Here is a 24,086-nt window from a genome sequence, read left to right on the forward strand (position 1 = left end):
ATATGGCTAGGCGTTTCAAGATCTTGTGAATGCGGAATTTTGTATTAAAAAGCAAGAAAGAAAGAATGCTAAAGAATGAATGAAAGCTTGATGAATGAAGAGAAAATTAATGAATGGTAATTGATGATTGTTGATGAATGTTAATGAATGTTGATGAATGTTGATGAATGTTGATGAAAAGAACTGAATAATTTTGTGAATGAAGAAAGTTGATTAATGGTCAATGAATATCGATCATTGGTAATTGAAAAAAGTGATTGTTGATGAATGAAACCGGAGTTTTAAATACGATATTTATAGAGAAAATCATCCAAAAAAGATAATTTATCAAAACAGAGTCTGAAGACCACAAAACTAACTTGGCGCCAGCCCTGGCTCATTGGCGCCAGGACCAGTGGCTAGCGCCAGGCGCCAATGGCTGGCGTCTGGCGCCAATCCTGATTCCAGGCACCAAGGCCTGGGTTGGACGCCAAATTGGATTTCAACGCGTTTTCGAAAATCTGATAAATTTCCCGTACTGGAAGATAAAATAATATAATTTCAGTCGAAAATGCTATTTGATCTAATTAAAACTCTGAAGAGTCTTAACTGAATTAAGAATGATAAAACCTTCTAGAATGTTCTAGAAGACCAAAACCATTCCTAATTGCATTAGGAATGATAAATCATATTAGGCCCTCCCCTAGATCATTGGGCCGTACTTAAAACTCAAACCGGGCCCAGTTTAGTAAATTGGCCATAAATTCCTCAATATTCATCGGAATTGGGCTTATAATATATCGTTGGAAAGGTCTTTGCAAACCCCATCCAAATACACCACTATTAGACCCATATCATGGACCAACCAAACTGGATTGGCTGTTTTCTTAAAATAAAGTTTTCAAAAACAGAGAGAAAAGAAAAGAAATAAAACTTTCCGCAACACCAGACCTTTCCACACTTTCGTTTCTTTCGATTATGATTCGACGTGAAAGGTACTCATCACTGGGTTTGGTTTTGGGGAGACACAAATGGGTGTCTACAGAAGCCCCCACTTTGACTGAGTTTGGAGAAATGCAAGTTTCGAAAATGAAAGTCAAAGTATCGATAGGGACGGAGAATGATTCAGAACGTTCTGCGATCCTAAATCAATCTTGTAACGCCGATACCTGCAAAACTAGCATTAGTTAAACAGATAAAAGAGTTAAGAAACGCGTATCTTGCACCGTCGAGCACACGTCTCTGAAAGTAACCGATTTGCTGCTGCTGTTTGTGTTTTGATGACCTCCTGCAAGCTAGAGAATGCCATCCCGCTTGAAAACTACTACACCTGTAACTGCTTCCAAATTAGAAGATTGCTTCTCTTGAAACTATCCTCTCCGCTATGATAATATTCCACGTCCAAGGGAATATCATCGAAAATTATTTCTCTTGAAATAATTCTCATCCGCATTATGATCATCTTCCATGCCTCAGGAATTATGATCGAAGACAATTTTGCCCTGAAATTACCTTCAGTTGTTTGTGACAACTTTCCACAATCTATGGAACGCCATCTTGCTGTTTGTTTTGACGATCTTCCGCAATCTAGGGAACGCCGTCGATCAATGTTGCTACATCTTGAGCCTTTTCTTGAATCATAGTGACAACCTTTCTAATCACAGCAAAAGTCGTCGAAGACTGCCCATCTCGTGCTGTCTTGTCAAATCTTGGGTGACAACCTCCACAATCTTAGCGAATGCTGTCGAAGACCGCCCATCTCGTGCTATCTTCTCAAATCTTTGGGTGACAACCTCCACAATCTTAGCGAATGTCGTCGAAGACCGCCCATCTCGTGCTATCTTCTCAAATCTTTGGTGACAACCTCCACAATCTTAGCGAATGCCGTCGAAGACCGCCCATCTCGTGCTATCTTCTCAAATCTTTGGTGACAACCTCCACAATTTTAGCGAACGCTGTCGAAAATAACTTTACTTGAGGTCATCCTCATTTGATGCGATAATTTTCCAAAGAAAATTACCGAAGACCAACACTTGTCGATCTTTAAAGCTCGCTCGAACTTTGCTTCCGCTATGCCTGTACGTCGGCGCTTTCGTTGCTTTGAACCTATACGTCGGTACCTTTTCTGCTTTTGAGCCAATGCCTAGGCGCTTTAAGCTAAGTGAGACGATCTTTCATCAGGTCGATCACTTATTGCAATCGTAATCCAACTGAATACTTAATAATGTCAAATTGCTTATAGGGGCTAACTGGCGTACCAAGGAACCCGAAATTGCTGTATGAAGTCGAAATCACCTTTCTAGGAGGCTTCGAGCTCTGTCGTTGCTGAAATATTTCTGGAGCCAAGAATTGACTCTGTCGCCGAATGTTGTGATAGGGTCTTCCCTGTTCTGCTGCACCTGTGTTTATTTTTTACTATAGAACTTTGCCAATCTTTTTAATCATCTTAGGGTTAACCTAAGGCTTAACGCTGCTTGACTCATCGACTTGACACGACTCAAGGCATAAACTTGACTCGATATGTTGACTGACTCGAGGTTTACTCGACTCGAAGTGAAATGACATGTGTTAGACTCAAATCAAAGTTATATGACACGACATGACTCAATGTGTACATGACTCGTGTGTGCATTGTAATGTGATCGTGCGACTCGAAAAATGCAAAAACCAAAAAATTTCCGTCAATTTTGGAGGGTACCGACTTTCTCCCGAAAAGGAAAGACGTGAAAAAGAAAATCAAAAGTTTGAAGATGCATGTTGAATGAGCTTAGTCAAATGTCATTTAATACTATCTCTCAAGGTGCAAGGATTAATCCATCCTAGGCTATCTCAATGGTTGACTCAATGATGAAAGCATTTGGGTAACTTAGGCACGGAGGCTAAGCACTTCATACTTCATGATGCAATGATGATTACGATTGATGAGCGATTTCGATATGACAAGGCATGCTTCAACGTTGTATTAAGATTTCATGACAAAGGGTTCCTAAGGGAAGTATATTTGGTCATGTATATGTGCAGTGTGTGATAGTGACACTAAAGTTAGGCCGCAAGAGCTAAGTGTGTGAAAAAATATATTGAAAAGAGTCAAATGGTGGTGACTCTTAGGCTAGATAAGCTAATAATATAGGGATCAAGCCCCCAAGTCTAGCTCTAAATGAAAAGGGATGAGCATAGGGAATGCCTTGATATGATCATGGTGTAAGTGTGTGAATGTGAATATGAATGCATGTTTATTACGGCCGCACCTCGATGTGAGGTTGCCTACGTATCCGTTAGGAATCAGGCCGAACGTAGCTCTAGCCGAACCTCGCACAAGTGTGTATACCTCAAAAAGGTCTTTTTAAGGGTTGTAACGTGGTTAGGCTAAAGGTTATAGAAGAAGAAGGGGATAAAGGCTCAAGACCCTAGATAAGCCCCCAAGGTGTGCAACCTTGCTTTTGAATATTTGTATTTTTATGCTTGAGGTTTTCTACTCTTTTTTTAGCTCTTTTGTTTTAGCATTTATTTTATTTTAATAAGCGTGAGCAATCCCGATCATGCGGTCTATCACTCACTTGGCATTCATGTTTCTCAGGCACGGTACCGAGCACTCGATAAGAGACGCAATCTGAGACGTATTCTTATCGAAGATATTTTCACATCAAAGACATTGGAACACTTGCCCTTTTGTACACTTTTATTTATTTTTTGCTTTTGCTATCTTTTAAATTTGCTCAAGCTTTCTTTAGAATTGCATAAGTTGCACGCCATCCCATCCCAAGATTAGATAGATGTAGGTTGAAAAAAGAAAGGTCTATCATTAGACAAGGCTCAAAGTGGTTTATGAAGAAAGGATTTGTAAATTAGAAAGGCGAAAGGAGATATGATGTGGCTACAAGGGGTGCCTCAAATCATTGGTATACCTTGTGCTTAATTCGACATGGTTTTTTTTTTTTTTTTTTTTTTTTTTTATGCAATGTAATGTGATGATCATATACAAGGAAATAAATGCTCATTTTTATTAAAAGAAAATAAATAAAGAATCTACAAAAATTAATCTAAGGGAAAAGAAAGGTGCCTATGCTAGACTTATTGAGGAAAGGAAAAAATGAAAAATAGAAAAAGAGGTCATGAAATCTTTTCGTTGGAGCTCGCCTCTGGTCTTGTGTTGTTTCCTTTATCATCACTCGCTCTTCTTGTTAACTGGAGGCATGGGAAGCTTGTTATTATCAATCAAATGTTGGATAGCCTCCCTTAGCTTCCAACAGCTCTCAGTAGTATGACCCCTACCTTGATGATACTTGCAGTGTTCGTCTGGATTCCAACTAGGGAATCTCTTTTCAGGTGCGGGATCTTGAATAGGTCCAATGGGAGTAATGAGTCCTTTGGCATGGAGTTGATCGAAGGCAGTATCGTAGCTCATCCCAATGGGGGTGAAGTCTTTCCTTAGTTGCTTCTTAGATCGTTGGTTATCCATGGCTAAAACTTCACTGAGATCAAAGGTACTAACATTGTTACTAGAGTTGGCGTTTTCGGAAGAAGAAGGATTGTCGTTCTTCTTTCCTTTCCAGCCACCGTGGTTACTATTGTTAGTAGCTTTTTGCTTTGCAAGGTCATCTTCGATTTCAATTCCGATGTCATAAACTGCCTTGAAAGTATTCAAATTATGTTGATATTTTAGGTGCTTCGAATACTTTTCTTGGAGATTCTTGATAAACATCCTCACAGACTCCTTTTCGGTGGGGACCTCAATCATCTTAGAGGAAGTTTCTCTCCATTTATTAAAGAAAGAAGTAAAGCCTTCATTTTCTTTTTGTCTTAGCATCTCAAGTTGTCTATGATCGGTTTCAACTTGGATATTGCACTTGTACCTATCAACGAAAGCGTTTTTTGCTATCGATTCCCAGGTAGAGGTTTTCTCCTTGTCAAGGGAGAAGAACCATTGTTGGCAAACGGTTTCAAGAGATAGTGGGAACAGAGAGGGGAACACCTTCTTATCGATACCCTTAATGGTCATTATAGTTTCAAAAGCTCTTAGATGGAAGTAAGGATTATCTGTTGCCTTGAATTTTGGGATGTCGTTGGCATTGAACTTCTGTGGAAGAAGATCTTTGTCCACCGAGACCCCTTGTGATGTAAGCTCTTGAAACTTGTAATCGCTAGACAACTTGCTTAGGCTCTCTTGCATGAGGTCTATCTGTTGTTGCTTCACGGGATCATCAACCTTGAGGGTGAGTAGCTTCAGTGTTTCAGTCATGGTAACCAATTGGTTCCTTAGCTCATTGACTTCTTCTTGAGTTGCCATTATCTTCTTAGCCTTCCTCTTCTGACGAATCGGTTTATCAAAAAGCGAGACTTGAATAAAGAGGTTGTCCTTGATTAATCGCCCTTCTCTCCTCGACCAAGTACTGTGGGAAAGGAATTTGGGGATACTTATTGTTAATTATTTGACTCAAACTTTATTCAACATGCCATGGATGGAGGAGGTGAATAAAGATGGAAGAATGTGAAGAAGATTTAGACGGAGGGATATGAAGAATTAGGAGTAGAATGTACCCCCTCAACTCAAATGACGGAAGAGACAGACTCATGCATGAACCTAAGACATGGCCATGGTGATGTATACTCAAAGTGTGTGCTAAGACTAGTGAGTGTAGATGGTGCGTTAAGACTCGTGTCATGACCATGTGGCTAGACTATGTGACCAAGACTCGATTAATGACTTGACAAGGTGTTATTGACAGCGAAAATTAACCGAATTAATTAGTAAACTCGTTAATTAGACATTAGGTGATGACTCGACAAATAATCCGAACTGTCGGCCAAGCGACAGAACTGGCGTCACAGTACGGTGGTTGGCGCCAGACTTTTTAGTAAATGTCTGGCGCTACACACCATACAGTGGCGCTACAGCTCAGATTTTGGCACCAATATTGGAGCCTCGGTCTGGGACTGTTTTCGATATTATTAGTCAACTGGGGTATGCCTAAAGTCGTACTAGGTCAATTCCGATTGAAAGAAGAAAAAACTTCATTAACTCGAATTAATTAATTAATTAATTAGGCAAAGTTCTTTAAGTCATTAATTATAATTTCAACACAAATTAACAAACGGTTGAGAGAAACATGGAATATATATGCACAACAAATAATGCACAATTAGTCAAGTAGGCACAATATGATGCAATGAGTTCGCAACCTAACCATGGCTCTAGTTCTCTAAAGTTCGGGATATGGTTTAGTCAAATAGGGTCCATGGTTAATTGTCCAGATGCACCACGTAGAAGCCTAACCGTGAAGGGTTAAAGCGTGTGGATAGAACACCGCGAGTTTTTAGAAAAAAACTCACTTCCATGGTTTGGTGAATTCAACATCTCAGATGTACCCTTTGTTGCCAGGAGCGTTCAATCGGGTAGATAGAGCATGAATTCCCAGAAGGTTATATCCATATGTAGAACACATATGGGTTTCAGAAAAGTGAGAAAAAAATTCAATCCGGAAGCAGGATCGAGCAAACAATACGAAAAACCGGTCGAAATTAGAACGCATATTTCTGGCTCGGTATTGGGGGAAATTGGCGCCAGCAAACAGAGACTGGCACCAACTTTTAACTGTAGCGTCTGGCGCCAATACTGGCGTCTGGCGCTACGGCTAAAAGTTTGGCGCCAAGCTCTGGCCCCTGACGCTACTTCCCACATGCCTCAGCAGCTTTCTGTGCTCAATAAAATCATCCAGTTTCGCGCGGTGTTATTTCAGTCCTAGTTGTGAAAGACGTTTCTCAAATTTCCTACGTGTAAAAATCCTATGTTTTTGACTCATTACGGATGGTCTTTCCAATGAGAACCTTTTTATGCATATGCCACAATGTTAATCAAAATTACGCACATGAAATACTTAGAACTTTTCGAGTCTCATCCACTCATTCTAAATCATTGCCGAAACAAATTCAGGAATTAAAATAGAAATCCTCCCCAGTGGAGTCGCCAAAAACTGTAGGGAATATTTTCAAGCCTTTAAAATCCCACTAGATTGAACCCCACTGTGATCATACACTAAAGTACGGTGGCGTCCAAAAGGGAAGAAGATAGAGCAAAAGAGTCGCCAACAAGTTTTTAAGGAACTTGTAAACCGTTCACGAGGTGAAGGTTACACCCCTTAACGATCCAAGAGATCGTCAACTCCATAAGGTCATGAACCAAATAAGGGTTCGAGGATGATGGTACAAATCCAACCTAAAAGAGATTGAACCTGCCCTAATAATAGGCCTCTACTTTATTCTGCTCGTATTCATGTGCGCTTTCTGACTAACATACAATCAATAGGATTAACCCTAAACCTGTTTAATCTACGTTGGTTGAATTTAATGCACAAACAAATCTATTATTGGCGATCACTTGAATTATAATCACAATTAACCCTAAACAAGATTATTAATTATCTTATTAAGCGTGATTGCAAGTACCAATTCCCTTTAAGCATGCAATAAAAGGTGTGATCAAGCAATAAATAAATAAACATCAAGCAACATAATAAATAAACATCATAAATAATAATAATATCAATCATAATTAATAATAATCATGTTCATAATCATGTTAAAGCATAGCAAGATCCTAGGCATGATACTAACAAGATTAATAACAAACCCTAGCATGTCACTAAGGAATAAAAATCAAGTCTTTAACCCTAACATGATACTAACAATCAATTAATATTAGGAAGAAAATGAAAGACATCATACTTTTAATCATACTTCATATTAGAGTTACCCTAGACATGATACTAGGAAGATCAAAACGCGCTAACATAACATTAGGAATCATAATAACAACCTAAGCATGATTTCTACATCATAATATCAATTAAAACCAATAAAGTACTTACGTGGATGCCTCGTACCTCTTTCTAATAACAAAATACACACGTTAGTAACTTCAAGGAAAATAATAATCAAAGCAATTAAATTAAATAATTGAAAGAGAGATTTGGGACCAAACCCTCAGAAATTAAAACCTTTCACGTCTAGGGCGAAGGCAACTTCGAATATGGCTAGGTGTTTCAAGATCTTGTGAATGCGGAATTTTGTATTAAAAAGCAAGAAAGAAAGAATGCTAAAGAATGAATGAAAGCTTGATGAATGAAGAGAAAATTAATGAATGGTAATTGATGATTGTTGATGAATGTTAATGAATGTTGATGAATGTTGATGAATGTTGATGAAAAGAACTGAATAATTTTGTGAATGAAGAAAGTTGATTAATGGTCAATGAATATTGATCATTGGTAATTGAAAAAAGTGATTGTTGATGAATGAAACCGGAGTTTTAAATACGATATTTATAGAGAAAATCATCCAAAAAAGATAATTTATCAAAACAGAGTCTGAAGACCACAAAACTAACTTGGCGCCAGCCCTGGCTCATTGGCGCCAGGACCAGTGGCTAGCGCCAGGCGCCAATGGCTGGCGTCTGGCGCCAATCCTGATTCCAGGCACCAAGGCCTGGGTTGGACGCCAAATTGGATTTCAACGCGTTTTCGAAAATCTGATAAATTTCCCGTACTGGAAGATAAAATAATATAATTTCAGTCGAAAATGCTATTTGATCTAATTAAAACTCTGAAGAGTCTTAACTGAATTAAGAATGATAAAACCTTCTAGAATGTTCTAGAAGACCAAAACCATTCCTAATTGCATTAGGAATGATAAATCATATTAGGCCCTCCCCTAGATCATTGGGTCGTACTTAAAACTCAAACCGGGCCCAGTTTAGTAAATTGGCCATAAATTCCTCAATATTCATCGGAATTGGGCTTATAATATATCGTTGGAAAGGTCTTTGCAAACCCCATCCAACAACACCACTATTGGACCCATATCATGTACCAACCAAACTGGATTGGCTGTTTTCTTAAAATAAAGTTTTCAAAAACAGAGAGAAAAGAAAAGAAAAGAAATAAAACTTTCCGCAACACCAGACCTTTCCACACTTTCGTTTCATTCGATTATGATTCGACGTGAAAGGTACTCATCACTGGGTTTGGTTTTGGGAAGACACAAATGGGTGTCTACAGCCGTGACACGGGGCTTTCTACCGTCTGACGGTAGACTGCACCATGTCACGACAGTCAGCACCGTGACACGGTGCCCAAGAAAAGTGTCCTGTCAGTCTTGTTTCGATTTTTGTGCGTACGTATGTGGATGTTATGTCCAGTTTGGTGTCATGTCTAGCTATACGGTCAAAACACGCGTCCATAACCTCACTTAATCACTCACATATTGTGTTCACACACTTTTTTTCCTTAGTCGTGCACTACTTTTTTACCGTATTTTAGGATATTCTTGTTTTTTGTGTCGTTTTTTCTCGGAGTAAGTCGGATAGTATCCTCCCATATATTTTTTAAGAAAATAAACAAATAAGAATTTCAAAATTATAGTTTTTTTGTAAAAAAAAATTCATTCCGGATGGGTTAAGGTTAAGTTTGGTCATTAAAGGTGTGTTTGTTTCGGTGTCACATCACTTGGTCAAGAAGCAGGGGTAGATTGTTACGGTTCAAGTCAATACCTCAACAACCTCTTATACCAAAGAGGCGTACAAGGAAACCACCTCAATCATCTCCACAAGATCCATCTCTAGTCTACTATCAAACAATGGCTACTAAGGAAGACATCGAGAACCTCAACAGGACAATTGAAAAGTTGTCTAACATGATGCAGACACTCACCACTAGAGTCAGCACGGTAGAGCAAGTCAAAACAATGTCACTACCGCTGCAATGGACAAGATTAAGGAACAAATGAGCAAAATTTCTGAAGAATTCACTTATGTGGAACAGCCTGTCACCTCTTCGTCTATAAGGGACAAACTTCATGAGAAGTTTTCCACTGCTGATATTCCTAAATTCAAGCCTACTGATAATCCGCTTTTCCATTTGAAGGCTTTTTCTGCAACTATGGCTCTTAAGGGAGTAGATGTGACACTCTTCCCTACAGTGTTCCCTCTTTCCTTGGAGCATGCCTGTCAACAATGGTTTTACTCTTTGGAATCAAAACATGTCGCGACCTGGGAGGATGTTGCTGAAAGCTTTATGGATCGTTACAAGTGTAACATTCAGGCCAAGACTTCTGAACGTGAACTCTCCATTCTCAAACAAAAAGAGAATGAAGGCTTCACCACTTACTTAAGCAGGTGGAGGGAAACAGCCGCGCTCCTGGTGGATCCCCCCAAGGAGAAAGAAATGGTTCGCTTGTTCATTGCCAATCAGACTCATAAGTACAAGCAACATTTGAAGTTTCTGCCTCTGAGTACCTTTGAAGCTGTATACGATATTGGAATCAATATCGAGGATGAACTAATGAAGACTGCTGGTAGCAACAATAATAACAGCACTTGGAAAAACAAGAAGAACGACACTCCTTCTTCTTCGTCTTCTAAGCCCAATAATGCTACCAACAATATCAATATCAATGATGTGTTGGCCCTTAATGCTCCTCCTCAAAGATTCCAAAGGCAAAGGAGGGTTTACACGCCTTTGGGAATGACTTATGATGCTGCTTATGACCGTTTGACTGGTCAAGGACTGATTATGCCAATTGGACCATTTCCAGAACCTCGACCAAAGAATAGGACCGCTAGCTATGACCCCAATGCTTATTGCAAGTTTCATCAAGGCAAGGGTTATAATACCGAGAAGTGTTAGAGATTGAAGGATGCAATCCAAGACCTAATTGATGCTAATTAACTTCTTGTCCCTCCAGGGGGCAAGAAGCCTAACATTCAAACAGGTCCTCTTTCTGCTGCTTTGGCTATCACGGGAGATGAAGTCTCCTTTGATCCGTCAATACTCATTCAACCTGTGAATGAACCTCTGCTGGAAGTTGTATTTGTCTCGAGTTCTGAAGAAGTGAATGGAATTTGGGATAGTGACGATGAAGACGTCTATCTCAAGGATATAGCCTGTTCATCTCTTAGCACAAGTGAAGATGTTTGGGGGGACTTTGAGGTCAAGGTTCTCACCAGAAGTGGACGGTTGCAACAACCTAATCCACCTCCACCACAATCACATCCGATAGTTGATCCCATCGACCCTGTGAACAGCGATGTGGTCAAACAATTGCAAAAGACCAAGGTGGAGATGAATGTATGGAAGCTTTTGGCCACCTCCCACGAGCATCGAAAGGCTGTGATGAATGCTCTGGTGAAAATAGGAGTTGATGATGACATGACTCCTCAAGAACTGGTCAACTTTCTCACTACTGAATTGCCAAGTACTAGCAATCTGATTTCGTTTTCTGAAAAGGATCTGCCCCCGAAAGGGAACCAACATAATAAGGCTTTACACCTCAATGTGTTGTGTAGGCAGATGAATGTTCCTATGAGCCTGGTTGATAGTGGCTCTGCAGTCAATGTGTGCCCACTCCGTACTGGAAAGAAGTTGGGCATAAAGAATGAATAACTGACTCCCTCCACTCAGGGGATTCGCGCTTATGATAATACTCGTCATCAAGCCGTGGGTACTATCATACTGAACATAACCACTGGGGCCATTGAACGTCGCACTAAGTTTCAGGTAGTAAACATTAAGGCCTCCTTCAATCTGTTGTTAGGACGCCCTTGGCTTCATGAGCTAAAGGCGATTCCATCATCGCTGCACCAAAAAGTGAAAGCCATAGTTGGAGGTATTCCAATTACCATTGATGCCTCTCCTATGCCCATTCAAGTTATCGATACTCCTATCGTCCATGTCGAGCACGACGAAGAAGACGAAGATCTTTGGGGTTTTTCACTCGATGATGTTCTCGTGATTGAAGAAGGGGAAAAGTGCCATCTCGACTTCGATCCCTATTCAAACACCAATATCAAGCCATTCTGAAGAAGCAAGGTCATTTCCCTGGAATGACCCTCGGACTCAAAAAGAAAATGGTTGAATCTTGGGGCCATCCTAGTGCACTCAAGAAGGATACTTTTGGCTTGGGATTCAAGCCAACAAAAGAAGATGTGAAACAAGCTCTATTGAAGATGAAGGCTCGCAATAACGCTCGAATCATGAAGAAGGAAAAGGCCATGGATCCATATCCATTAACACTCAATGGCCAGTACATCAAGGAAGGGGAAGACTTTCCGTGCTATGAATTTCCTGAACCATTCGTCCACGATTGGATGCGTGAACCAGGATTCGAGATGTTCCTCGATTGTGACTTTCTTGATGAAGACGAAGAGCTCTTCACAACTGAGAAACCAGCTAGCCCAAGTTCTGATGATCTAGGCATCAACCTGCTTTTTGGAATGGAGAAGAATGAGTCTAAGCCCGTCTGTAATGATAATTCCGAGCTCGTTCAAGATGTTATAGCAAACAAGGATTTTGATCCCTCCGAATTAATCGTCCAAGCTGATAATATTTCAAGGGGATGGCGCAAGACATTGAGGATCACTACGCCAAATGGAGAGAAGTTGAAAATAACCGCTGGCGAAGGTCCTATGTTTGATGAGTCTGAGTCGTCTGGGTCCGAGTCCGAGTCTGAGTCTAAGTCTGTAGACGAGTCCTTAGAGTCTGAGGCCGACCCTCTTTCTGCTATAGAGTTCAATCCTGAGTCTCTTGTTGAGTCCTCTCTTTCTAGTCCAAATAATCCCGGTGAGGTCGCAGCTGACCTCGCCCCTCTTGATGTATTAGCCAATGAATTCAATAAAATGAGTACCTTTGCTTATGATGCGTGTCATTCCCCTAGCCCTGATCAATATTGCTTTGCTAATGATAAAAGTGACAAAGAAATAATAAAAGCAATGGAAGAACACGAAAATAAAATAGCAGTTATCGAAGATACAGAAACGGTTAACATTTCCAATGATACAACTGTTAAAGAAGTAAAAATTGGATTATCAATAAGCAAGATGAACGCAAAGAGCTAATTAACTTGCTTAGTGAATTTGTTGATGTATTTGCTTGGTCATACCAAGATATGCTAGGAATTGACAGGGATATAGCTCAGCATACAATACCACTCATTCCAGGTATGAAGCCTGTCAAACAAAAGCTGCGCCGTATGAAACCGGATGTGGCTCTCAAAATCAAAGAAGAAATCAGGAAGCAGTTGGTCGCAGGGTTCATCAGAGTATCCAAGTATCCAGGATGGATAGCAAATGTGGTTCTAGTTCCAAAGAAGGATGGAAGGGTCAGAATGTGTGTTGATTACAGGGATCTCAATTAAGCAAGCCCAAAAGATGGGTTCCCTCTACCTCACATTGACATTCTTGTCGATAACACAGCAAACCATGCACTCCTATCATTCATGGACGGTTACGCCGGATATAATCAAGTATTTATGGCTGAAGAAGATATGGAGAAAACCACATTCATCACACAATGGGGTACATATTGCTATACGGTAATGCCATTCGAGTTAAAAAACGCGGGTGCCAACTACCAAAGAGCAGCTACAGCATTGTTACACGACATGATGCACAAAGAGGTGGAGGTCTATGTCGATGATATGATCGTTAAGTCTAAAGATCGCCCAGGCCATATCATTGTACTTCCCAAGTTCTTTGAAAGACTCCGCAAGTACAACATGATATTAAATCCAGCAAAGTGTGCATTCGGAGTCACGTCAGGCAAATTACTTAGATATGTGATCAGTTCTCGAGGGATTGAAATAGATCCCACAAAAGTAAAGCTCGTGACCGAAGATGATAGCTGGACGCTCTATTTCGATGGAGCTTCAAACCAAAAAGGATGTGGTGTAGGAGTCTTGCTTGTATCACCCAATGAAGAGCACATCCCAATTTCCATGAAGCTCGACTTTGATGTCACCAACAATGCCGCAGAATATGAAGCATGTATTTTGGGATTAGAAACAGCTGTCGCCTTGGGAATTAAGAAACTCAGAATCTACGGTGATTCTTCATTAATCATTAACCAAATCTCCAAGAGATGGAAAGTGAGAAGTGAAAGTCTCGCTACGTATCAAGCTCATTTAGAAACTCTCACGGAGCAACTAGATGAAGTGGAATATACGTATTTGCCGAGAGAAGAAAACCAATTTGCCGACGCACTAGCTAAATTAGCATCCATGGTGCGAATTCCAACGGATACAATCAGAATGTCGTTGACCATAGAAAGAAGATATGGGCCGGCTTATGTTCATGCACTCGACGATGAACAATAACCACAAGAAGAAGATGAAGAGCCATGGTATACAGATATCCTTAATTATGTGACAAGAGGAGAATACCCTCCTAATACTGATAAAAGGGCACGCCGTGCTTTAAGGCTCCTGGCCTCACAGTATGTGCTCATCAGGGGAGAACTCAACAAGAGAACTACATGGGGAGAAATCTCTTATGCATAGCCAAGAAAGAAGCACATAAAACCATGGAAAACCTTCATGCCGGTATATGTGGAACTCACATGAATGCAAAGATGTTAGTCCAAAAGATTCAACGACAAGGTTATTATTGGACTACTATGGAGAGAGATTGTCATGAATACGTCAAGAAATGTATGAAGTGTCAAGTCTACGCAAATTTATAGCATGTTCCACCTTCTCTTCACTACACATATACTTCTCCATGGCCTTTCTCCACATGGCGCATCGACATCATTGGAAAAATAACACCACCGGGACAAGGGGGGCACGAATTCATCCTCGTAGCGATCGACTATTTCACTAAATGGGTCGAAGCTGCCTCATATGCTAAGCTGACGGCAAAACACGTAGCTCAATTCATTGAGAAAAATATCATATGCCGCTATGGGGTACCACATGAGATGATCAGCGATAATGGAACGCATTTCCAAGCCGAATGCGCAGAATTATTACAGAAATATCATATCAAGCATCACAGATCATCACCTTACAGACCACAAACAAATGGTGCGGTCGAATCGGCCAACAAAAATGTAAAAACTATCATCGAAAAGATGACTAAAAATTAAAAGGATTGGCCAAGTAAGCTACATTTCGCCCTTTGGGGATATCGAACCTCTGTTCGTACATCAACGGGGGGCTACCCCTTTCTCTTTGGTCTATGGAGTTGAAGCTGTACAACCAATTGAACTCGAAATCCCTTCTCTTCGAATCGCATTGGAAAGCCAACTAGATAAAGTCGACTGGATTAGAGCAAGATATGATGAACTGGTCTTACTTGATGAAAAACGCTTGGCAGCTTTGCATCATGTCCAAACCTACCAACAACGTATGACGCGACACTTTAATAAAAAAGTCAAGACTAGGAACATCAAAGAGGGTGACCTGGTGCTTAAGGCACTTCATAAAAATGTGTTAGATCCAAGAGGAAAATTTAGACCAAATTGGTCAGGCTCGTACATTGTTAAAGCCATCTTGTCTGGCGGAGCGGCGCAATTGGTAGACATGGACGGTAACGGTTTTTACAATTTAACCAACTTGGATAAACTCAAGAAATTCTATGCCTAGTCGCATGGTTTCATGACCCAATAGAGCTACGTTTGGCCTGATTCCTTTTTAAGGATACGTAGGCAACCCCTCAAGGGGGCCCGGCCACTTCAAAAAATAAAATCCTCCCTCTGTCGATCAAGTATACGCATCAGTTCAGCATTGCGTCACGACTAAATTAAAAAAAAAAGGGGATCTCTGCCGCGACACAGGACATTCCACCGTGTCACGGTATAGTCCACCGTGGCACGGTGGATCTGGAAGAAAGAAAAAAAATATATATATATGTGACGCGGGAATTTGCAACGTGTCACGGGATTTTTTACCGTGACACGGTAGACTTTCAGGTTTTCCGACTTTTTTTTAGTGACGCATTCTTTGCGAATTCAATATTTGTTCGAGGTTTTTGTTTTCATTCTTCCATTGCGTCCGACTCCTTGACTCGGATAAAAAAAAAAAAAAAAAAAAAAAAAAAAAAAAAAAAAAGGTCATTGTAGCTTTTTATTTAAGGCTAAAATAAATATGCTATTATTATTGAAATAAATGTGACTACAATTATTGGCATCATACGCCTTATTTTAAATAAAAAATTATAAATCATAAAAGCAAAGCAATACTGATCTAATCCCTCTTCACTTTAGGAACCTCATTCTCTTTGTCAATTAGGTCGGCCTTCACCATTAATGTGTCTTTTGTAGCCCGAACCGTCACACCCCTAGTCGAACTTTCACCCCTTTCACCTTTCTTAAAATTCTTCGGTTGTTTCTCTCTATATACCATTTTCTCTTTACCCTTCCCTTTCACATAATTTTTCTTTTTCGGCATTATAGGAGTCTTAAACTCAATCCCTTGTGTTCTTGGACCCAGACGATCTTTAGGAGGTGCTTTCTTATTTCCAAGACGACTCTTCACATCAGACTTGCGTGATCCGAATCGTTCTCTCCTACTTCTAGGGTTCAACCATGCCTTGTATGCACTAGATAAAGGAGGAGGAGCTTGGTCACTTGCAGAAACGGTCCACAAAGGTCTTCCAATCCAGTAAGTCTCGTACGTGTGAACGTTACTTTCATGCAACGATACTTCACGAGGACTATCGTTATAGCGTGGAACTACTTGTTCAAGTCCATACTGCCGCATCAGTCGAGAAGGACAATAAAAAGTCAGTTTTGAGATACTAGGAACACGGCAATATGGAGTATCATTCGTACCAACCATCCTAGTAAGCCTCCACCAAGGCACCACCCAACGAATAGAAAATTCCCTCTTTGCAAAGAAATTTTTCCAGTCTTCATACGACAAGTTCGCAGAGTAATTCTTTTTCCTGCGGACTAGGTCGTTAGGGCCATATTTTTCAACATCATCAGGGGCTTCGAATAGTTCTAAACGCTCCATCAACCAAATCTGCAAAAAAAAAAAAAAAAATAAATAAATAAATAAATAAATAAAAAATAAAAATCAGTCGTTGATAAAAAAAAAAAGTGCAGATTCCCGTGACACGACAGACTACACCGTGTCAAGGCAGACACCCACCGTGACACGTGAAATCGAACAAGTGTATTATTCTGATAGCGGGTTCAGAATTATTAGAAAGCTAATATATTCAGCAAGGTCAAGTGATCGGAATGCCTGGGTGGAGGCCGCTTCCGATCAGTAATATTAATATAATTAATATTACAGCTTAATCTTGACTGAACCCTTCGGGTCACACCCAAGCAAAATATACGAACTGACTCGACGAATAAATTTCTTGACGAATTAATTCGGAAGAAATTAATTCGTCGCCCGAGTGTTAAACATTTAAATGTCGGAAATTCGAGCTTGGAGCGTCGAAACCGAGCGTTGGAGAATCTCAAATGTCGAGCCAAAATTTAGGATTTGGCGAGACGGGAAAATGCATCAAGTAACAAGTAAAATCCTAGCCACGCAAAAGGCTAGGAATGCATGCCCAATAGGAGCATGCCACGTGGCAGCACACATGGCAAAACGCCATGTAGCAGCACACGTGGCAGCACACGTGGCCGCCACGTTGGCAGCCGCCAAGTGGCAGCAGCCACGTTTGCAGCCGCCACATTGGCAGCCACCTAGTGGCAGCCACCAAGTGGCAGCGTGCCACGTGGCAGCGCCATGGTGGCGGCGCTCCACGGTGGCGACACATGTGGCAATGGCCGTGGACCCGGGTTGATGGGTCATGGACACGGGCCAAAATAAAATGGGCCAACCGAACCCAACTTGGGGCTCAAGGTTGGGTGACACATGGTTAGTTCACATTGCATGTGAAATGCCTTGGGGACCAAGTGAGAAAGTGGTCCACACCTAACCATGCGACACTTGTTACTTGTTCCTTTGTTTATTTAACTAAGGGTTGAATTCACCAATCTTTCCATGTGGGATCTTTTTGTGAAATGTCCCACATTGAAAGATGAGTGAAATTCACAAGTCATACTTCCTTATAAATATTCATGGCATGGCTTGAGAATTCTTTGCTTGAGTGGGAGTTAGAAAGAGCATTCCATATTTTTGGGAAAACTCTTAAACTCTAATAACACTCGGGTTTTGGTCGGACCTTGCTAACTCCAAGGTAGCGGACCTTAAAGTCGTGTTCGTCCTTTGTGGGTGGATACCGTTGGAGGCACGGCGCCTGCGGTGCTCGAAGCTTTCAAGTAAGAGCCCGTTTTTGTAAGGGCGAAGCTCGCTTCGAGGGTAAGATTCGTTCTTCCTTTCTTGTGATTATTTATTTATGCTTTATGGTTTTATTAATTGCGAGTAGTTCCTTGGGTCGGGGTTGTTTCCGCGGTGAGTCGGACTCACCAAACCCCAACAGCGGTATCGGAGCCCCGCTCGTTTATTTTTATAATCATGTTTTTCAAGGTTTATTTTGGCTTAATTTTCTAGTTTAAGTTGCTAATTAGATTAGTAGCTCGGTTTTATTTATTTTAATCCCGTTTTTAATGTCGAGTTTGGCCCAGAACCCAGATTTTCGCCCAAGACTAGTGAATTTTGGGTGGAAAATGTGTTCTGGAAAGGTTTTTACCCCAAAAGGGACTGTGATTTTAGCCAAATTCTGACCAAAAATGCCTTTTTCGAGGGGTTTTTCGTTTTTGACAAAAAAATTTAAGTCTTTTCTAACCTTGAAATTAATGGCATAACTTGTTGATTATGTGGTTGATTATTTGCATTATTTTCTGCATTTTTAAGTCCCCTTAAAGCACACTTACTTGCTAGTATTTGATGCTTAAAGGTTGATTTATTTTCACATAATTGCAAACTAATTGCTTTTTAGTGTGAAAATTTTATTTTTAAGGCTTGATGTTAATTTTTTGCCGTTTTACTTATTTTAATTAATTTTGTTTATTTTAATTAAAATTTTGGGAGGCTAGGCCTCGGTTTTGAGCGGCATTGGCAAAATTTCATTTTGACAAGTTTGGGTGCTACCGACTTAATTAATTGATTAATTAAGGGAAATGCGGAATTTAGTGGGAGCTTCAATTATTAATGACGTCAATTACATAATCGGTTAAACAACTTTGACTAGTTTTAATTAGGCGTGTTAATCGGATTAACCACCTAGATTAGTTACTAGTGCGCGCGTTGTTTAAATGCATTTTACTTGTTTGATTTTGTAAATTGCATGGGCCATTCACAAATAGTGAATGGATGAATGGAATGTATATTCTCTCTCACAGGTTTTATGAAATGGCAACTAGTGGGACCCGACTAGGATAGAAAATACGGACTACGTGCCGTTATGTATTTTTGTAAATCTAAATACGGTCTACGCACCGTTAAGTATTTTTGTACCTTTATATTTAGATTATTCCTAGTCGTAGACACTAGTAATTTGCATAGTTTGGTTAAGTCTTGAAGACGGCGTATCTTGGAAGACAAAGCCTTGAATTGCAAATGAAGACCTTTTGAAGATTTGAAGAATTCAAGGGGTCATGCTAGTTGCCAATATGCATCTATAATTTCGCTTTATATTTTATGCTTATATATATGTGAATTATTTGTTAGATGCATGTTTAGGTTATCTTGATGTTGCGATGATTAGGTAAGTTCACTTAAATCAACCAACATAGAAATCCTAGGTCCCTAATAATATTGAGTCAAACTTGCCTTTCCAAAACAACACTTACTAACCGGACGATGGTGATGGTAGGCTACGCCAAAGCGAGGGGCCATCACTTCTCCAAGGGGCATAAGGCACACCGGGTGTGCACGTTGGTTTTGGTTTAACTCATCGGTATGAGTGAGGAGTCCTCACATACCGTGGCAAAAGAGATACATCGTCAAAGATGCATTAGATGTGACGATTGTCTAACCAAGAGTGGCTTAGAGCCATTAGCAAGGCAATGCTTACCCTAGAAGATTGAGTTTTTAAGACAAGCCAAAGCATGCTTAACCACTCTTTGTTTCTTCGGATCTTGGAATCGCCTTATTTTCGCCAAATAGGGACAATTATTTTGCGTAAATAAGACGTTTAATAAGATTGAAGTTTGCATGAATGCTATTAAATTTCAAACTTATTATGTTCTTGATAAATGGTTATACTTAGCACTTATATTTATAGTATTCTAAATCAAATAATATTGTTTCCATGATTGGTAAAGGAAATCCTTGATAATAGATCTCAAAGACAGGAAAAGCATTTCTAAAATACAATTCTCATAAATGACTTTTATAACTAAGTCCGAAAGGACGGTTGGACATCATGTATTCAAAATACTAGGTAGTTTTGATAAAACATGAGGAATTGAGTTGCAATCTCAAGATTGACAACCAACGTATCCTTTCGCATCATACATAATTGAGTAGGACTCATTGATGTAGTAATTCGAGTAAGAATTAATGGAAAAGATGGAACTTTGTTTTACGGCGCACTAGGTGCTTGATTATGCCTAACAAAGTATAAGAGTCAAGGTACTTAAAGAAATTATTCTTAAAGTAAGATTATGAGATATTGTATGATAAGAAATATAGGAAAGAAGGAACGAAGAAAAGGAATTAGATTTCATTTCAACTCATGAGTTCATGTTATTGTAGTTAACTTAGCAATTCGTTATCTTCACAAGTATCGGATACTGCTTGAGTGTTCCACTATGATAGTGACCTCAAACTATTGAAGTTAATCTAAGTTATCGACTTACAATCTTAGAATGAAGCAAGAAGAGCTACATCAGTTGTAAGGTCGTATGTTTTGTTTAAAGACCTTTTAAGCCAAAGGCTGGAACAAGTAATGGTTATTATGTCCCATAATCAGCAATTGATCCGTTTACACACGGAAAGACTCACATTCAAAGTAATGAGCAATAGTTGCGAGATTTATTTGAATGGCATGGTTATCCAAGCATTGAGTCAAGAATGCCTGATTATAAACAAACATTTCCCTAAACATGATAAACTCACTAAGTTCAAGTCATGGGCTTGATTTGCATTCCGAACATCTTTAGCAATGTCACATCGACAAGAACGTACTCAAAGGCTCTATTAGATATACTCTTGATAGTTGCTCGATTTGGAATTGTTCTAAGACAAGCAAGTCTTACTTGTTGAAACCGACAAAACAGAGAGCTATTGTTCTTGGTATAGACAGTTGACTCCGAAGGCTAAAGAGGATTCAATTACTTCAACGTTTCACAAAGAATTTGAAAGGATATGGTTATATTCATCAAATGTGAATAAACTTTACTTGAGTAGCTCAAGAGTTCAGTGAAGTACAGAATCGACTTGGCAAGATATCAAAACGTCTAGATTAGATCGAGCTATGTTTGCTTGAGCCAAGCGTGACTATCTCAAAGTTATGAATGGAAATTTTCATAAATAACTCCACAAATAACATAGTGTGTCTTCATGGAGACCTCGGTGTCATTTGAAAATGACTCGAACAATGATGGTTCACAACCCTTCCTATAAAGTTCTTAAAGATTTGCACAAATGACTAATGTTACACTAAACAATGTGTCGAAGCTAAGAAAGGACGCCATATTCAGTTATGGATAGAAATAACTTCTAAAAGTCTTTTCAAGTATATGTCTAAGGCTCTTAGTCTCAGTGGGAGCAACGTGGCTCAGTGGGAGCTTGGTAACTCAGTGGGAGCTGAATGGCTCAATAAAGACTAAGATAGCTCAAGTAGGAGCTAACTGTTTGTTTCACAACGAACTTTTACCCAAAGACAATATACATGTCTTTTTGTAAGCATTCAAGTGAGACTACGGGTATTACCTCCACATCCTAATTGAGAACAAAAATTGTTTGTTGCTCTAAGTAGTGTCTTTCTGGAAAGTAACACGTTTCCAAAATGACAAGTGGGAGACAAATGAACTCGATGACCATCGAACTTAGCAACAAACTAGAACTGAGAATCTCGGAAGACCTTAAAGGAATTCATGAGAATGCTTGATCAAGAATACTCAAAAGAACTTTACAAGTGCCTTAAAAGAGAATTCATTACTCACAAAACATTAAAAATGTTGGAGTAAGATCAACATAATAAAAGGGCTTTGAAAGCGCCTTAAAACTCAGTGTTTGATGTAATTTCCCCGTATAGGTATAGAATTCACCAAAGGCTTGGATTGAATCCTATAAATTTTCTATTAAGTTAGAAACAAACCTAAGACTTACAAGCATACTATTTACTATTAGATAGTAAAGGAATAATGTCTTGTAAGATAGCTACGACAAATCCAAATTTCGAATAATGGTTAAAGACCATGAAAATCCGAAATAGACTCCATGTTTGAAAATCATGTTTGAAACTTGATTAATTTGCATGAAAGGTGAAAGACCCATCGATTGCAAATAAGTTTTCAAGGAGAAAACTAACAAATGTGGAAATGTATATGCATACATAGCTAGATTGGTTGTAAAGGATATAATTAATATCAAGGAGTTGATTTTAATAAAATCCCATTCACCAATCGGAATGCTCAAGTCTTTTCGTGATTGGTCTAGCAAAATTGCACATATGAAATATGGCAAAATAGATACAAAAACCGCCTACCCAAAATAGGATTTTGGAAGTGACTATGGAATAGTCTAAGGGTTTTGAAAATCTAAATAATGCTAGATTTGAAAGCAAGCACATGGAATCCGTCATAGGATTAAAGGAAGCATTGCATGAAGGAATTGGAACGTGTTTTCTCATAAAGTTAATAAGAGGATTGACTTATGGAGAAACATAGAAATTCTGATGAACAAGAAGTTTAGTGGGAGCAAAAGTAATGGTCCAACAAGAAGTTTACGAACTCTATTGTGAAACAACCATCAAATGCTAAATGTTTAGATTTGAAAGTATTTTCGACAATGGACCGAGCTAAAGACGATACTTAGTACATGTTGGGAATTAAGTTCTATGGTATAGACTTAATTAAATGTTTAAATGAGTAAAAGAAATTACCATGTTAAACATGAAGGACTTTGAAAGGCTTTCGACCCATATGTATGAAGCTAAGTAAATGTTTGACCTATGTATAAGCTAGGCTAAGTACTAAGTCAAACGAGAAAGACTCTAGTAGGAGACTTTCAACCACATCATATAGCGAACAATTTGGCAAGACTCAGTGTAACTGTATGAGCTAAATGTTACATGGATGGATTAAAATTGAGAATAATTCTAGAATGAAATCCATCATGTAAAGCTATGATATGGAATCGTCAGATGACTTAAATTCTTAGAGCATGTGAAGTACATATATAATACCAATCGACAATAATCTAAGTATTAGATCATTAGATTATAGTCAAGAACATCCAAAGAACTTAGATAAGTAGTTGGATAAGTTCTTGACGAATGGAAACAAATATAATTTGAGTTTTGATGTTGCAGGCACAAACCTTAACAAGAATTAGATCCTTAGCAAGGAAGCCATTTATAAGCACTAGGCAAGAAGTGTCGTGGCTTGAGAATGGTAACATGGATGTGCATCCATGTATAATGTGCGGGAATTTAAGGAAAATTTCCATGCTCACAAGTGATTAGGGTATCCCAAATCGTTGTGAGTCCCTTGGAGTGAAACCCAAGCAAGGCATCATCAGGGAGTCTACTAAAATATATGTTGAGAATATTGTTTCCTTAAAGGCAATAATAAGGAAAGATGTTAAATGAAAAAGTTCGTTGTTGAACGTTGATGATTGTAGGTTGTCAAGTAGAAGGTCTCGAATCATAAAAATGAGTGGGAGCCATTGCTTGGACAATAAATCCTGAATCACATGTAATCCATTAACACTCTCAAAATTTTATCATCTTATTATGGAAATGGTGGATAATGAAGATGCTAAGGTTTGCAAAGTAATTATAACTAAACCTATGCAATAAGTGAACGACAACATTCATAATTGCATGAAAGAAATCAAGCATATCAAATATGAGTGTGATTTTTATGAATGTTTTATGAAGAGTACTACTCTTAAAACATTTGGGAAAAACCATTTATCATAAGATGAAACATTGTGAAGTTTCATAGTGGAATAAAATATTTCTAAATATTCCACAAAACTATTTAATTGTGGTTTAGAATTAAATAATGAGTCCATTCGATTTTAATAAATATTCAAAATAGGGTATCAAGTCAATGGCTTGGATAAAGAAACACCTATTAAGTTAACATTGAATATTTTAATCGAAAATTATCCCTAATCAAGGTCATATTTTGTGGACGATTGATGACCATCAGAGATTAGTGTGCAGTATGATTATAGCACCGTTTCTTGTGCTATGAGGA

This window comes from Chenopodium album, chromosome 1, assembly GCF_948465745.1.
Source record: "Chenopodium album chromosome 1, dcCheAlbu1.1, whole genome shotgun sequence".
In the NCBI taxonomy this organism is placed as follows: domain Eukaryota; kingdom Viridiplantae; phylum Streptophyta; class Magnoliopsida; order Caryophyllales; family Amaranthaceae; genus Chenopodium; species Chenopodium album.